Consider the following 18583-nt stretch of genomic DNA (forward strand, 5'->3'; position numbering starts at 1 on the left):
TTAATACCTGTGGAAGGCTGCAGTTCCAGAGAATAGTAGTCAGGCAGGGTCAAAACATTAATTGAGGAACAGGAACAGAATGGGACGGCCAGGACTTAATCAGAAAACAAGCAGAGGTGAAATGCGGATCGGCCAACAAGGTACATAAACAGCAAGCAGGAAAAGTAGTCAGGTAACAAGCACACAAAATCATAAAACTGAACTGGGGGTAAAAGTAACCAGAGGTCATAGCTATGTCTGGCAGTGGTCTGCAGACAGGATGGGCATAAAAAAGGGTGTGGTGTCTTCCCATTGGTTGTAGCTGAATGATGGTATTTCATCTGTGAGATACCCACCAGCTACATTCAGCCAGAGATTCTGCATCTGTCAAGGTAATGCAGCCCAGTGGGTGAGCATAACCTGTGTCCACCTGCGCCGCTGGCATCGACTCCTCTCCCATCATCAGCACTATTCATGAAAGGAACACGTTGTCACCTGGCGACCGGAGTACAAATTGACGGAGCAGACTCCGTTGGTGACTTAACAGCCGTGTGCGGCAATGATGCAAACCTGGCTGCGGGCCATCGTCAGGGCAATGTGACACACGTGCCTTGTATGGCTCACATGTTGAACCTAATTCTCCAGCAATTTTTAAAACACCATCACGGCCTACATGGCCTTGTGCAGCGTGCACGCTCGCTATGTGCTCACTTCCATCGTGCGTACACAGCAGCTCAACAACTTTCGTCGCTACAGAAGTCTTTAGGTCTGGTGGTTAAATGCCTGAAATGCGATGTGCCCACACGCAGGAATTTGAATCTGCACATGTTGCAGCGTTTGTGGCAGCACCGCCGAACCCTGCTGCAATACGTTATGACATATAGCCTGGGATAACTTGATCCAGAGGTGGTGCAGATCACGCTGCTGGAGTGGTGTCAGATCAAGGACCTATGCACCCTGCTACACAGTTTACAAATGTCGACGAAGATGTTTAGCACTGGCAATGTCATTCTCAGCGTGACAATTCTGGTCATCTACATGATGGAGCGCACTGTAATTATTATTCGGAGTCAGGTGTTGGAACAAGAGGAAGGGGAGGAAGTACAGGAGGAGTCATATGCGGAAGGGATAACAAGATCTACAAGGTCCAGATGGTCAGCGGCACCTATGCGGCAGTCATGGTGAGGGAGAGGGATTAACAAGGGCGCATAGTATCAGCAAAAAGTGTTGAGGAAGGTGCAGGAGTCCATGAAGAAATGGAGGACGAACTGGCGATGGGCATGGAAGACTCAGCAGATGAGTGAGAGCTTGCTCACATTTCGGTTGTGCGAGGTTGTGGGGAGAGGGCAGAGGAAGGAGGCACGATTCTCACCTCTCTGCCACCAACACACCAAGGACTTGGTCCTCCTGGATGCACAAGACACATGAGCGGCTTCTTGCTGCACTACCTACAACATGACCCTCGGATTGTACGAATTCAAAGTAATCCAGAATACTGGGTTGCCACACTGTTACATCCCCGGTACAAGACAAAATTTGGCAAAATAATTCCTGCCATAGAAATGGACGCACGTATACAGGAGTATCTGCAGAATGTGGTACGCAATCTTAGATCTACTTTTCCACTAAACACCAGTGCTGCACAGAGTGAATCTCAACGCTTTGTCATGGATATGAGGAAATGGTCTTTTACTTGTCCACATCGGAGGGACCGAGGGATGGCTGCTGTGCTGAGATGGCGTTGAGTACGGTGTCCCTGCAGAGTTGCACTTTTGGTCATATACCAAAATGAGTTGAAAAAGGACAGATGCTGGTGGAAAGGGGAACAGGTGTGTTGGAAAGGGGAAAAAAGTTTTGGTCCATGGATTTGGTGGTTAAGCAGCAGTAACATTTGCTGAAGAAACACCATCTGTTACAGTGGGACTGGCAGATTTGGATAAAGTGGTATATACTATGTTACCGCTATATAACGAAAATTAATAAGAAAAGAAAGAGAAAGGTATATATCCCCATCAGCAGTCAGTGTCCACCGTGCTCCCAGTTGGAAAAGGAGAGGTTGGCAACTGGAAGGTTAGGTGGAGGATACAGAGCTGTGTGGCTATGAAACTAATAGTAGCCTGAACCGAGTTAGATGCCATTCGGATCTGGAGACTGTGAACCCTGTTAGCGTCACAGGGTCCACATGCCCACCCAGCCCAGGAACTCCCTGTTAACAACACAGGGGCCATTGAGTACGCTGACCGTGTGCGTAGGGGCACACCTGTGGACAGCAGGCGCATCAGCAGCAGCAGGCCTGTTAATGCCACTGGGCTGCACAAGCAGGACTGGTAGGACAGGAGCTGGTCTTAACCGTTCTGCGTTACCAACTGTGGTGGTGGCCTGCATCGACACCCTATCCCTGCCTACCTCTGGCCTAAAGCCGCAATGGGTTCAACACATGGAGGTGTGCTCTTTCGGACCATAATAGAAGACTGCGCACCTCCTTGTTGGCTCCAGCCCCTTTTATAACCTGGGTCCGCCCCAAACCAGGGTGAACCACAATGCACCTCCTGGAGATAAAAGTAGAGTGACACGTCATGAGTGGCATAACTAGCGTCCTATTTGGAACCGCAACTTCAATGATGACCTCATGGCTGCCATGACCCAAACACCTCACCAGTCATCGTCTGACCATCAATAATGCGGTGACAAGTCATAGGGGTGGGCCTCTGCAAGCCATTTGGGAGGACACCTGATGCCCTGTGGTCTATATGGGACCCCCACATCAGGGCCAGGGCCAAAGAGTTCATTACCGGACCTAGTCTCTGATGCAGGAAGTGCCTGAGCATGCTCAGTAGCATGAAATACAGTCTCTGAAAAAAGACTATCAGCTTTAGCATGGTGTCTAGGCACAAAACAGGACTTAGACCCGGCACGGAATGCAAGCACCTGTGCAAAGAGGCTTTTCACACTTAGTGTGGGAGCATGCGCTCTATCCCGAAAAGAAGACTTAGCGTCAGGAATAACACATTCAGGCTGAGCATACTCACTAGGCGAAACACTGTAATTATGCTGCAGCTGGGGTACATCGGCACACGCATGCGCACTAGCTGCCTCTCCACACTTAGACGTGGAGGGGAAATTGCTCTTGGAGATGCTGCCTTTGAACAGAAGGAAAAGCTAAAGGAAGCCTGACTTTCTATCCCTCCGAATTATGAAATGCAGCAATGAATTCCATGAGTTTGCTATAACATTAGCGTAGCAAAATGTGCATGAGGGTGTCATGTAGAGGTGCTAGAAATAGCTTGTCACCAGTGGGGCACTAATGGAATACAACAGCCAGTTCTATGATGCCACTAAATGGCAGTATTTTTTGCTATCATTATAGCTTATTAAAAACAGAGCAGGATGGCGTCATGCAGAGGTGCTGCACATAGATTTGCAGTAGTGTGAATAGACAAAAGTACAATAGCCACGTTTAGGATGCCACTAGGTACACTGAGTGTTTGCTAGTATAATGGCTGAGTTAAAAAAAGGTGGAGTGTGCAATGCAGGCAGACAAGCTGCAAATATGTTTACAATAGTGTGAATAGACAAAAGTACAATAGCCACGTTTAGGATGCCACTAGGTACACTGAGTGTTTGCTAGTATAATGGCTTACTTTAAAAAAGTTTGAGTGTGCAATGCAGGCAGACGTGCTGCAAATATGTTTACAATAGTGTGAATAGACAAAAGTACAATAGCCACGTTTAGGAGGCCACTAGGTACACTGACTGTTTGCTAGTATAATGGCTTAGTTTAAAAAAGTTTGAGTGTGCAATGCAGGCAGACGTGCTGCAAATATGTTTACAATAGTGTAAATAGACAAAAGTACAATAGCCACATTTAGGATGCCACTAGGTACACTGACTGTTTGCTAGTATAATGGCTTAGTTTAAAAAAGTTGGAGTGTGCAATGCAGGCAGACGTGCTCTGCAAATGTCTTTGCACTAGTGGGACTATAGCAAAGTCCAATAGCCACGTTTAGGATGCCACTAGGTACACTGAGTGTTTGCTAGTATAATGGCTGAGTTAAAAAAAGGTGGAGTGTGCAATGCAGGCAGACGTGCTGCAAATTTCTTTACAATAGTGTGAATAGACAAAAGTCCAATAGCCACGTTTAGGATGCCACTAGGTACACTGACTGTTTGCTAGTATAATGGCTTAGTTATAATGAGTTGGAGTGTGCAATGCAGGCAGACGTGCTGCAAATATCTTTACAATAGTGTGAATAGACAAAAGTACAATAGCCACGTTTAGGATGCCACTAGGTACACTGAGTGTTTGCTAGTATAATGGCTGAGTTAAAAAAAGGTGGAGTGTGCAATGCAGGCAGACGTGCTGCAAATATGTTTACAATAGTGTGAATAGACAAAAGTCCAATAGCCACGTTTAGGATGCCACTAGGTACACTGACTGTTTGCTAGTATAATGGCTTAGTTTAAAAAAGGTGGAGTGTGCAATGCAGGCAGACGTGCTGGAAATATGTTTACAATAGTGTGAATAGACAAAAGTCCAATAGCCACGTTTAGGATGCCACTAGGTACACTGAGTGTTTGCTAGTATAATGGCTTAGTTTAAAAAAGTTTGAGTGTGCAATGCAGGCAGACGTGCTGCAAATATGTTTACAATAGTGTGAATAGACAAAAGTACAATAGCCACGTTTAGGATGCCACTAGGTACACTGACTGTTTGCTAGTATAATGGCTTAGTTTAAAAAAGTTGGAGTGTGCAATGCAGGCAGACGTGCTCTGCAAATGTCTTTGCACTAGTGGGACTATAGCAAAGTCCAATAGCCACGTTTAGGATGCCACTAGGTACACTGAGTGTTTGCTAGTATAATGGCTGAGTTAAAAAAAGGTGGAGTGTGCAATGCAGGCAGACGTGCTGCAAATATCTTTACAATAGTGTGAATAGACAAAAGTCCAATAGCCACGTTTAGGATGCCACTAGGTACACTGACTGTTTGCTAGTATAATGGCTTAGTTATAATGAGTTGGAGTGTGCAATGCAGGCAGACGTGCTGCAAATATCTTTACAATAGTGTGAATAGACAAAAGTACAATAGCCACGTTTAGGATGCCACTAGGTACACTGACTGTTTGCTAGTATAATGGCTTAGTTATAATGAGTTTGAGTGTGCAATGCAGGCAGACGTGCTGCAAATATGTTTACAATAGTGTGAATAGACAAAAGTACAATAGCCACATTTAGGATGCCACTAGGTACACTGAGTGTTTGCTAGTATAATGGCTTAGTTTAAAAAAGTTTGAGTGTGCAATGCAGGCAGACGTGCTGCAAATATGTTTACAATAGTGTGAATAGACAAAAGTACAATAGCCACGTTTAGGATGCCACTAGGTACACTGACTGTTTGCTAGTATAATGGCTTAGTTTAAAAAAGTTTGAGTGTGCAATGCAGGCAGACGTGCTGCAAATATGTTTACAATAGTGTGAATAGACAAAAGTACAATAGCCACGTTTAGGATGCCACTAGGTACACTGACTGTTTGCTAGTATAATGGCTTAGTTTAAAAAAGTTTGAGTGTGCAATGCAGGCAGACGTGCTGCAAATGTTTACAATAGTGTGAATAGACAAAAGTACAATAGCCACGTTTAGGATGCCACTAGGTACACTGAGTGTTTGCTAGTATAATGGCTTAGTTTAAAAAAGTTTGAGTGTGCAATGCAGGCAGACGTGCTGCAAATATGTTTACAATAGTGTGAATAGACAAAAGTACAATAGCCACGTTTAGGATGCCACTAGGTACACTGAGTGTTTGCTAGTATAATGGCTGAGTTAAAAAAAGGTGGAGTGTGCAATGCAGGCAGACGTGCTGCAAATATGTTTACAATAGTGTGAATAGACAAAAGTCCAATAGCCACGTTTAGGATGCCACTAGGTACACTGACTGTTTGCTAGTATAATGGCTTAGTTTAAAAAAGTTGGAGTGTGCAATGCAGGCAGACGTGATCTGCAAATGTCTTTGCACTAGTGGGACTATAGCAAAGTCCAATAGCCACATTTAGGATGCCACTAGGTACACTGAGTGTTTGCTAGTATAATGGCTGAGTTAAAAAAAGGTGGAGTGTGCAATGCAGGCAGACGTGCTGCAAATATCTTTACAATAGTGTGAATAGACAAAAGTCCAATAGCCACGTTTAGGATGCCACTAGGTACACTGACTGTTTGCTAGTATAATGGCTTAGTTATAATGAGTTGGAGTGTGCAATGCAGGCAGACGTGCTGCAAATATCTTTACAATAGTGTGAATAGACAAAAGTACAATAGCCACGTTTAGGATGCCACTAGGTACACTGAGTAATTGCTAGTATAATGGCTTAGTTTAAAAAAGTTTGAGTGTGCAATGCAGGCAGACGTGCTCTGCAAATGTCTTTGCACTAGTGGGACTATAGCAAAGTCCAATAGCCACGTTTAGGATGCCACTAGGTACACTGAGTGTTTGCTAGTAAAATGGCTTAGTTTAAAAAAGTTGGAGTGTGCAATGCAGGCAGACGTGCTCTGCAAATGTCTTTGCACTAGTGGGACTATAGCAAAGTCCAATAGCCACGTTTAGGATGCCACTAGGTACACTGACTGTTTGCTAGTATAATGGCTTAGTTAAAAAGAGTTGGAGTCTGCAATGCAGGCAGACGTGCTCTGCAAATGTCTTTGCACTAGTGGGACTATAGCAAAGTCCAATAGCCACGTTTAGGATGCCACTAGGTACACTGAGTGTTTGCTAGTATAATGGCTTAGTTATAATGAGTTGGAGTGTGCAGAGGACAGGAGGGTACAGTGGCAGGATTGTGGGGCTCTGGGTAGAGGAATGGAAGCCTGCCTTTCTATTCCCTCCTAATGGTGAAATGCAGGGAGGAAATCCCTGACCTTGGCTACACAGACGCTGTTGCTGTTTTCAGGACCTGTCACCTATGGCTCTCTGACCCTGCCGGTTTGAGCCCTTAAAAGGACTTCTAGAATGTGCTCTCCCTAAGCTGTCTAACGCTGTGTATGCAGCGCATACAGCTGTATCGGCGATAGGACTCAGGAGGACGGAGCTGCGACAGTGATGTCTGACACCAAAGACGCAGAAGGCAGATAATGGCGTCCTGGAGGAAAATGTCCGTTTTTATAATGCAGGGACATGTGACATGGACATCCTATCACACATGCCGTTGCTTCTCTGGCTAAAAGTCCACTTAGCTGTGTGTGTGTCTGGGATTGGCTGACATGCTGGCCCGCCCCACAAGACGCGCGCGCTTAGCGAAGGAAGACAAGAAAAAAAAAAAAAAATGGCGATCGCCATTATAGAAACAGCAGTGATCTGAAGGCGCTGTTCACGCACACTATACACTGAAATGTCATAATAGTGTGATTCACAGAGTGACTTACACTATTACAGCAGAAACCAAGCTAGGATTTAGCTGGTTTTTTGCTGCTAGAACCGTTCTCGAACGTTTCTAGAACTATCGAGCTTTTGCAAAAAAGCTCGAGTTCTAGTTCGATCTAGAACATGCCCCAAAATCACTCGAGCCTAGAACTGGAGAACCACGAACCACGAACCGCGCTCAACTCTAATTATTATAGCTTATTAAAAACAGAGCAGGAGGGTGTCATGCAGATGTGCTAGAAATAGCTTGGCACCAGTGGGACAATAATGAAATACAAAAGCCAGTTCTTGCATGCCACTAAATGGCAGCTTTTTTTGCTATTATTATAGCTTATTAAAAACAGAGCAGGAGGGTGTCATGCAGAGGTGCTAGAAATAGCTTGGCACCAGTGGGACAAAAATAAAATACAACAGCCAGTTCTTGTATGCCACTAAATGGCAGCTTTTTTTGCTATCATCATAGCTTATTAAAAAAAGAGCAGGAGGGTGTCATGCAGAGGTGCTAGAAATAGCTTGGCCCCAGTGGGACAATAATGAAATACAACAGCCAGTTCTTGTATGCCACTAAATGGCAGCTTTTTTTGCTATCATTATAGCTTATTAAAAACAGACCAGGAGGGTGTCATGCAGAGGTGTTAGAAATAGCTTGGCACCAGTGGGACACTAATGAAATACAACAGCCAGTTCTTGTATGCCACTAAATGGCAGCTTTTTTTGCTATCATTATAGCTTATTAAAAACAGAGCAGGAGGGTGTCATGCAGAGGTGCTAGAAATAGCTCGGCACCAGTGGGATAATAACGAAATACAACAGCCAATTCTTGTATGCCACTAAATGGCAGCTTTTTTTGCTATCATTATAGCTTATTAAAAACAGAGCAGGAGGGTGTCATGCAGAGGTGCTAGAAATAGCTTGGCACCAGTGGGACAATAATAAAATACAACAGCCAGTTCTTGTATGCCACTAAATGGCAGCATTTTTTGCTATTATTATAGCTTATTAAAAACAGAGCAGGAGGGTGTCATGCAGAGGTGCTAGAAATAGCTTGGCACCAGTGGGACAATAATGAAATACAACAGCCAGTTCTTGTATGCCACTAAATGGCAGCTTTTTTGCTATTATTATAGCTTATTAAAAACAGAGCAGGAGGGTGTCATGCAGATGTGCTAGAAATAGCTTGGCATCAGTGGGACACTAATGAAATACAACAGCCAGTTCTTGTATGCCACTAAACGGCATCTTTTTTTGCTATTATTATAGCTTATTAAAAACATAGCAGGTGGGTGTCATGCAGAGGTGCTAGAAATATCATGGCACCAGTGGGACACTAATGAAATACAACAGCCAGTTCTTGTATGCCACTAAATGGCAGCTTTTTTTTTGCTATCATTATAGCTTTCTAAAAAGAGAGCAGGAGGGTGTCATGCAGAGGTGCTAGAAATAGCTTGGCACCAGTGGGACAATAATGAAATACAACAGACAGTTCCTGTATGCCACTAAATGGCAGCTTTTTTTGCTATTATTATAGCTTATTAAAAACAGAGCAGGAGGGTGTCATGCAGATGTGCTAGAAATAGCTTTGCACCAGTTTGACAATAATGAAATACAAAAGCCAGTTCTTGTATGCCACTAAATGGCAGCTTTTTTTGCTATTATTATAGCTTATTAAAAACAGAGCAGGAGGGTGTCATGCAGAGGTGCTAGAAATAGCTTTGCACCAGTTTGACAATAATGAAATACAAAAGCCAGTTCTTGTATGCCACTAAATGGCAGCATTTTTTGCTATTATTATAGCTTATTAAAAATAGAGCAGGAGGGTGTCATGCAGAGGTGCTAGAAATAGCTTGGCACCAGTGGGAAAATAATGAAATACAACAGCCAGTTCTTGTATGCCACTAAATGGCAGCATTTTTTGCTATTATTATAGCTTATTAAAAACAGAGCAGGAGGGTGTCATGCAGAGGTGCTAGAAATAGCTTGGCACCAGTGGGACAATAATGAAATACAACAGCCAGTTCTTGTATGCCACTAAATGGCAGCTTTTTTTGCTATCATTATAGCTTATTAAAAACAGAGCAGGAGGGTGTCATGAAGATGTGCTAGAAATAGCTTGGCACAAGTGGGACAATAATGAAATACAACAGCTAGTTCTTGTATGCCACTAAATGGCAGATTTTTTTGCTATCATTATAGCTTATTAAAAACAGAGCAGGAGGGTGTGATGCAGAGGTGCTAGAAATAGCTTGGCACCAGTGGGACAATAATGAAATACAACAGCCAGTTCTTGTATGCCACTAAATGGCAGCTTTTTTTGCTATCATTATAGCTTATTAAAAATTGAGAAGGAGGGTGTCATGCAGAGGTGCTAGAAATAGCTTAGCACCAGTGGGACACTAATGAAATACAACAGCCAGTTCTTGTATGCCACTAAATGGCAGCTTTTTTTGCTATCATTATAGCTTATTAAAAATTGAGAAGGAGGGTGTCATGCAGAGGTGCTAGAAATAGCTTGGCACCAGTGGGACAATAATGAAATACAAAAGCCAGTTCTTGTATGCCACTAAATGGCAGCTTTTTTTGCTATTATTATAGCTTATTAAAAACAGAGCAAGAGGGTGTCATGCAGAGGTGCTAGAAATAGCTTGGCACCAGTGGGACAAAAATGAAATACAACAGCCAGTTCTTGTATGCCACTAAATGGCAGCTTTTTTTGCTATCATCATAGCTTATTAAAAACAGAGCAGGAGGGTGTCATGCAGAGGTGCTAGAAATAGCTTGGCCCCAGTGGGACAATAATGAAATACAACAGCCAGTTCTTGTATGCCACTAAATGGCAGCTTTTTTTGCTATCATTATAGCTTATTAAAAACAGACCAGGAGGGTGTCATGCAGAGGTGTTAGAAATAGCTTGGCACCAGTGGGACACTAATGAAATACAACAGCCAGTTCTTGTATGCCACTAAATGGCAGCTTTTTTTGCTATCATCATAGCTTATTAAAAACAGAGCAGGAGGGTGTCATGCAGAGGTGCTAGAAATAGCTTGGCCCCAGTGGGACAATAATGAAATACAACAGCCAGTTCTTGTATGCCACTAAATGGCAGCTTTTTTTGCTATCATTATAGCTTATTAAAAACAGACCAGGAGGGTGTCATGCAGAGGTGTTAGAAATAGCTTGGCACCAGTGGGACACTAATGAAATACAACAGCCAGTTCTTGTATGCCACTAAATGGCAGCTTTTTTTGCTATCATTATAGCTTATTAAAAACAGAGCAGGAGGGTGTCATGCAGAGGTGCTAGAAATAGCTTGGCACCAGTGGGACAATAATGAAATACAACAGCCAGTTCTTGTATGCCACTAAATGGCAGCATTTTTTGCTATTATTATAGCTTATTAAAAACAGAGCAGGAGGGTGTCATGCAGATGTGCTAGAAATAGCTTGGCATCAGTGGGACACTAATGAAATACAACAGCCAGTTCTTGTATGCCACTAAATGGCATCTTTTTTTGCTATTATTACAGCTTATTAAAAACATAGCAGGTGGGTGTCATGCAGAGGTGCTAGAAATATCATGGCACCAGTGGGACACTAATGAAATACAACAGCCAGTTCTTGTATGCCACTAAATGGCAGCTTTTTTTTTGCTATCATTATAGCTTTCTAAAAAGAGAGCAGGAGGGTGTCATGCAGAGGTGCTAGAAATAGCTTGGCACCAGTGGGACAATAATGAAATACAACAGACAGTTCCTGTATGCCACTAAATGGCAGCTTTTTTTGCTATTATTATAGCTTATTAAAAACAGAGCAGGAGGGTGTCATGCAGATGTGCTAGAAATAGCTTTGCACCAGTTTGACAATAATGAAATACAAAAGCCAGTTCTTGTATGCCACTAAATGGCAGCTTTTTTTGCTATTATTATAGCTTATTAAAAACAGAGCAGGAGGGTGTCATGCAGAGGTGCTAGAAATAGCTTGGCACCAGTGGGACAATAATGAAATACAACAGCCAGTTCTTCTATGCCACTAAATGGCAGCTTTTTTTGCTATCATTATAGCTTATTAAAAATTGAGAAGGAGGGTGTCATGCAGAGGTGATAGAAATAGCTTAGCACCAGTGGGACACTAATGAAATACAACAGCCAGTTCTTGTATGCCACTAAATGGCAGCTTTTTTTGCTATCATTATAGCTTATTAAAAATTGAGAAGGAGGGTGTCATGCAGAGGTGCTAGAAATAGCTTGGCACCAGTGGGACAATAATGAAATACAACAGCCACTTCTTGTATGCCACTAAATGGCAGCATTTATTGCTATTATTATAGCTTATTAAAAACGGAGCAGGAGGGTGTCATGCAGAGGTGCTAGAAATAGCTTGGCACAAGTGGGACAATAATGAAATACAACAGCCAGTTCTTGTATGCCACTAAATGGCATCTTTTTTTTTTGCTATCATTATACCTTATTAAAAACAGAGCAGGAGGGTGTCATGCAGAGGTGCTAGAAATAGCTTGGCACCAGTGGGACACTAATGAAATACAAAAGCCAGTTCTTGTGTGCCACTAAATGGCAGCTTTTTTTGCTATCATTATAGCTTGTTAAAAACAGAGCAGGAGGGTGTCATGCAGAGGTGCTAGAAATAGCTTGGCACCAGTGGGACAATAATGAAATACAACAGCCAGGTCTTGTATGCCACTAAATGGCACCTTTTTTTGCTATCATTATAGCATATTAAAAACAGAGCAGGAGGGTGTCATGCAGAGGTGCTAGAAATAGCTTGGCACCAGTGGGACACTAATGAAATACAACAGCCAGTTCTTGTATGCCACTAAATGGCAGTTTTTTTTGCTATCATTATAGCTTATTAAAAACACAGCAGGGGGGTGTCATGCAGAGGTGCTAGAAATATCTTGGCACAAGTGGGACACTAACGAAATACAACAGCCAGTTCTTGTATGCCATTAAATGGCAGCTTTTTTTGCTATTATTATAGCTTATTAAAAACATAGCAGGTGGGTGTCATGCAGAGGTGCTAGAAATATCTTGGCACCAGTGGGACACCAATGAAATACAACAGCCAGTTTTTGTATGCCACTAAATGGCAGTTTTTTTTGCTATCATTATAGCTTTCTAAAAACAGAGCAGGAGGGTGTCATGCAGAGGTGCTAGAAATAGCTTGGCACCAGTGGGACAATAATGAAATACAACAGCCAGTTCCTGTATGCCACTAAATGGCAGCTTTTTTTGCTATTATTATAGCTTATTAAAAACAGAGCAGGAGGGTGTCATGCAGATGTGCTAGAAATAGAATGGCACCAGTGGGACAATAATGAAATACAACAGCCAGTTTTTGTATGCCACTAAATGGCAGTTTTTTTTGCTATCATTATAGCTTTCTAAAAACAGAGCAGGAGGGTGTCATGCAGAGGTGCTAGAAATAGCTTGGCACCAGTGGGACAATAATAAAATACAACAGCCAGTTCCTGTATGCCACTAAATGGCAGGTTTTTTTTGCTATTATTATAGCTTATTAAAAACAGAGCAGGAGGGTGTCATGCAGATGTGCTAAAAATAGCATGGCACCAGTGGGACAATAATGAAATACAACAGCCAGTTCTTGTATGCCACTAAATGGCAGCTTTTTTTGCTATTATTATAGCTTATTAAAAACAGAGCAGGAGGGTGTCATGCAGAGGTGCTAGAAATAGCTTGGCACCAGTGGGACACTAATGAAATACAACAGCCAGTTCTTGTATGCCACTAAATGGCAGCTTTTTTTGCTATTATTATAGCTTGTTAAAAACAGAGCAGTAGGGTGTCATGCAGAGGTGCTAGAAATAGCTTGGCACCAGTTGGACAATAATGACATACAACAGCCAGGTCTTGTATGCCACTAAATGGCACCTTTTTTTGCTATCATTATAGCATATTAAAAACAGAGCAGGGGGGTGTCATGCAGAGGTGCTAGAAATATCTTGGCACCAGTGGGACACTAATGAAATACAACAGCCAGTTCTTGTATGCCATTAAATGGCAGCTTTTTTTTCTATTATTATAGCTTATTAAAAACATAGCAGGTGGGTGTCATGCAGAGGTGCTAGAAATATCTTGGCACCAGTGGGACACCAATGAAATACAACAGCCAGTTTTTGTATGCCACTAAATGGCAGCTTTTTTTTGCTATCATTATAGCTTTCTAAAAACAGAGCAGGAGGGTGTCATGCAGAGGTGCTAGAAATAGCTTGGCACCAGTGGGACAATAATGAAATACAACAGCCAGTACCTGTATGCCACTAAATGGCAGCTTTTTTTGCTATTATTATAGCTTATTAAAAACAGAGCAGGAGGGTGTCATGCAGATGTGCTAGAAATAGCATGGCACCAGTGGGACAATAATGAAATACAACAGCCAGTTCTTGTATGCCACTAAATGGCAGCTTTTTTTGCTATTATTATAGCTTGTTAAAAACAGAGCAGGAGGGTGTCATGCAGAGGTGCTAGAAATAGCTTGGCACCAGTGGGACAATAATGAAATACAACAGCCAGTTCTTGTATGCTACTAAATGGCAGCTTTTTTTCCTATTATTATAGCTTATTAAAAACAGAGCAGTAGGGTGTCATGCAGAGGTGCTAGAAATAGCTTGGCACCAGTTGGACAATAATGAAATACAACAGCCAGGTCTTGTATGCCACTAAATGGCACCTTTTTTTGCTATCATTATAGCATATTAAAAACAGAGCAGAAGGGTGTCATGCAGAGGTGCTAGAAATAGCTTGGCACCAGTGGGACAATAATGAAATACAACAGCCAGTTCTTGTTTGCCACTAAATGGCAGGTTTTTTTGCTATCATTATAGCTTATTAAAAACAGAGCAGGGGGGTGTCATGCAGAGGTGCTAGAAATAGCTTGGCACCAGTGGGACACTAATGAAATACAACAGCCAGTTCTTGTATGCCAGTAAATGGCAGCTTTTTTTGCTATCATTATAGCCTATTAAAAACATAGCAGGAGGCTGTCATGCAGAGATGCTAGAAATAGCTTGGCACCATTGGGACAATAATGAAATACAACAGCCAGTTCTTGTATGCCACTAAATGGCAGCTTTTTTTGCTATTATTATAGCTTATTAAAAAAAGAGCAGGAGGGTGTCATGCAGAGGTGCTAGAAATAGCTTGGCACCAGTGGGACAATAATGAAATACAACAGCCAGTTCTTGTATGCCACTAAAAGGCAGCTTTTTTTGCTATTATTATAGCTTGTTAAAAACAGAGCAGTAGGATGTCATGCAGAGGTGCTAGAAATAGCTTGGCACCAGTTGGACAATAATGACATACAACAGCCAGGTCTTGTATGCCACTAAATGGCACCTTTTTTTGCTATCATTATAGCATATTAAAAACAGAGCAGGGGGGTGTCATGCAGAGGTGCTAGAAATATCTTGGCACCAGTGGGACACTAATGAAATACAACAGCCAGTTCTTGTATGCCATTAAATGGCAGCTTTTTTTGCTATTATTATAGCTTATTAAAAACATAGCAGGTGGGTGTCATGCAGAGGTGCTAGAAATAGCTTGGCACCAGTGGGACAATAATGAAATACAACAGCCAGTTCCTGTATGCCACTAAATGGCAGCTTTTTTTGCTATTATTATAGCTTATTAAAAACAGAGCAGGAGGGTGTCATGCAGATGTGCTAGAATTAGCATGGCACCAGTGGGACAATAATGAAATACAACAGCCAGTTCTTCTATGCCACTAAATGGCAGCTTTTTTGCTATTATTATAGCTTATTAAAAACAGAGCAGGAGGGTGTCATGCAGAGGTGCTAGAAATAGCTTGGCACCAGTGGGACAATAATGAAATACAACAGCCAGTTCTTGTATGCCACTAAATGGCAGCTTTTTTTGCTATTATTATAGCTTATTAAAAACAGAGCAGTAGGGTGTCATGCAGAGGTGCTAGAAATAGCTTGGCACCAGTTGGACAATAATGAAATACAACAGCCAGGTCTTGTATGCCACTAAATGGCACCTTTTTTTGCTATCATTATAGCATATTAAAAACAGAGCACAAGGGTGTCATGCAGAGGTGCTAGAAATAGCTTGGCACCAGTGGGACAATAATGAAATACAACAGCCAGTTCTTGTATGCCACTAAATGGCAGTTTTTTTTGCTATCATTATAGCTTATTAAAAAAAGAGCAGGGGGGTGTCATGCAGAGGTGCTAGAAATAGCTTGGCACCAGTGGGACACTAATGAAATACAACAGCCAGTTCTTGTATGCCAGTAAATGGCAGCTTTTTTTGCTATCATTGTAGCCTATTAAAAACAGAGCAGGAGGCTGTCATGCAGAGATGCTAGAAATAGCTTGGCACCATTGGGACAATAATGAAATACAACAGCCAGTTCTTGTATGCCACTAAATGGCAGCTTTTTTTGCTATCATTATAGCTTATTAAAAGCAGAGCAGGAGGGTGTCATGCAGAGGTGCTAGAAATAGCTTGGCACCAGTGGGACAATAATGAAATACAACAGCCAGTTCCTGTATGCCACTAAATGACAGCTTTTTTTGCTATTATTATAGCTTATTAAAAACAGAGCAGGAGGGTGTCATGCAGAAGTGCTAGAAATAGCTTGGCACCAGTGGGACAATAATGAAATACAACAGCCAGTTCTTGTATGCTCCTAAATGGCAGCATTTTTTGCTATTATTATAGCTTATTAAAAACAGAGCAGGAGGGTGTCATGCACAGGTGCTAGAAATAGCTTGGCTCCAGTGGGAAAATAATGAAATACAACAGCCAGTTCTTGTATGCCACTAAATGGCAGCATTTTTTGCTATTATTATAGCTTATTAAAAACAGAGCAGGAGGGTGTCATGCAGAGGTGCTAGAAATAGCTTGGCACCAGTGGGACAATAATGAAATACAACAGCCAGTTCTTGTATGCCACTAAATGGCAGCTTTTTTTGCTATTATTATAGCTTATTAAAAACAGAGCAGGAGGGTGTCATGCAGAGGTGATAGAAATACCTTGGCACCAGTGGGACACTAATGAAATACAACAGCCAGTTCTTGTATGCCACTAAATGGCAGCTTTTTTTGCTATTATTATAGCTTATTAAAAGCAGAGCAGGAGGGTGTCATGCAGAGGTGCTAGAAATAGCTTGGCACCAGTGGGACAATAATGAAATACAACAGCCAGTTCCTGTATGCCACTAAATGACAGCTTTTTTTGCTATTATTATAGCTTATTAAAAACAGAGCAGGAGGGTGTCATGCAGAAGTGCTAGAAATAGCTTGGCACCAGTGGGACAATAATGAAATACAACAGCCAGTTCTTGTATGCTCCTAAATGGCAGCATTTTTTGCTATTATTATAGCTTATTAAAAACAGAGCAGGAGGGTGTCATGCACAGGTGCTAGAAATAGCTTGGCTCCAGTGGGAAAATAATGAAATACAACAGCCAGTTCTTGTATGCCACTAAATGGCAGCATTTTTTGCTATTATTATAGCTTATTAAAAACAGAGCAGGAGGGTGTCATGCAGAGGTGCTAGAAATAGCTTGGCACCAGTGGGACAATAATGAAATACAACAGCCAGTTCTTGTATGCCACTAAATGGCAGCTTTTTTTGCTATTATTATAGCTTATTAAAAACAGAGCAGGAGGGTGTCATGCAGAGGTGATAGAAATACCTTGGCACCAGTGGGACACTAATGAAATACAACAGCCAGTTCTTGTATGCCACTAAATGGCAGCTTTTTTTGCTATCATTATAGCCTATTAAAAACAGAGCAGGAGGCTGTCATGCAGAGATGCTAGAAATAGCTTGGCACCATTGGGACAATAATGAAATACAACAGCCAGTTCTTGTATGCCACTAAATGGCAGCTTTTTTGCTATCATTATAGCTTATTAAAAACAGAGCAGGAGGGTGTCATGCAGATGTGCTAGAAATAGCATGGCACCAGTGGGACAATAGTGAAATACAACAGCCAGTTCTTGTATGCCACTAAATGGCAGCTTTTTTTGCTATTATTATAGCTTATTAAAAACAGAGCAGGAGGGTGTCATGCAGAGGTGCTAGAAATAGCTTGGCACCAGTGGGACAATAATGAAATACAACAGCCAGTTCTTGTATGCCACTAAATGGCAGCTTTTTTTGCTATTATTATAGCTTATTAAAAACAGAGCAGTAGGGTGTCATGCAGAGGTGCTAGAAATAGCTTGGCACCAGTTGGACAATAATGAAATACAACAGCCAGGTCTTGTATGCCACTAAATGGCACCTTTTTTTGCTATCATTATAGCATATTAAAAACAGAGCACAAGGGTGTCATGCAGAGGTGCTAGAAATAGCTTGGCACCAGTGGGACAATAATGAAATACAACAGCCAGTTCTTGTATGCCACTAAATGGCAGGTTTTTTTGCTATCATTATAGCTTATTAAAAAAAGAGCAGGGGGGTGTCATGCAGAGGTGCTAGAAATAGCTTGGCACCAGTGGGACACTAATGAAATACAACAGCCAGTTCTTGAATGCCAGTAAATGGCAGCTTTTTTTGCTATCATTGTAGCCTATTAAAAACAGAGCAGGAGGCTGTCATGCAGAGATGCTAGAAATAGCTTGGCACCATTGGGACAATAATGAAATACAACAGCCAGTTCTTGTATGCCACTAAATGGCAGCTTTTTTTGCTATCATTATAGCTTATTAAAAGCAGAGCAGGAGGGTGTCATGCAGAGGTGCTAGAAATAGCTTGGCACCAGTGGGACAATAATGAAATACAACAGCCAGTTCCTGTATGCCACTAAATGACAGCTTTTTTTGCTATTATTATAGCTTATTAAAAACAGAGCAGGAGGGTGTCATGCAGAAGTGCTAGAAATAGCTTGGCACCAGTGGGACAATAATGAAATACAACAGCCAGTTCTTGTATGCTCCTAAATGGCAGCATTTTTTGCTATTATTATAGCTTATTAAAAACAGAGCAGGAGGGTGTCATGCACAGGTGCTAGAAATAGCTTGGCTCCAGTGGGAAAATAATGAAATACAACAGCCAGTTCTTGTATGCCACTAAATGGCAGCATTTTTTGCTATTATTATAGCTTATTAAAAACAGAGCAGGAGGGTGTCATGCAGAGGTGCTAGAAATAGCTTGGCACCAGTGGGACAATAATGAAATACAACAGC

This window comes from Anomaloglossus baeobatrachus, chromosome 8 (assembly GCF_048569485.1).
Source record: "Anomaloglossus baeobatrachus isolate aAnoBae1 chromosome 8, aAnoBae1.hap1, whole genome shotgun sequence".
NCBI lineage: Eukaryota > Metazoa > Chordata > Amphibia > Anura > Aromobatidae > Anomaloglossus > Anomaloglossus baeobatrachus.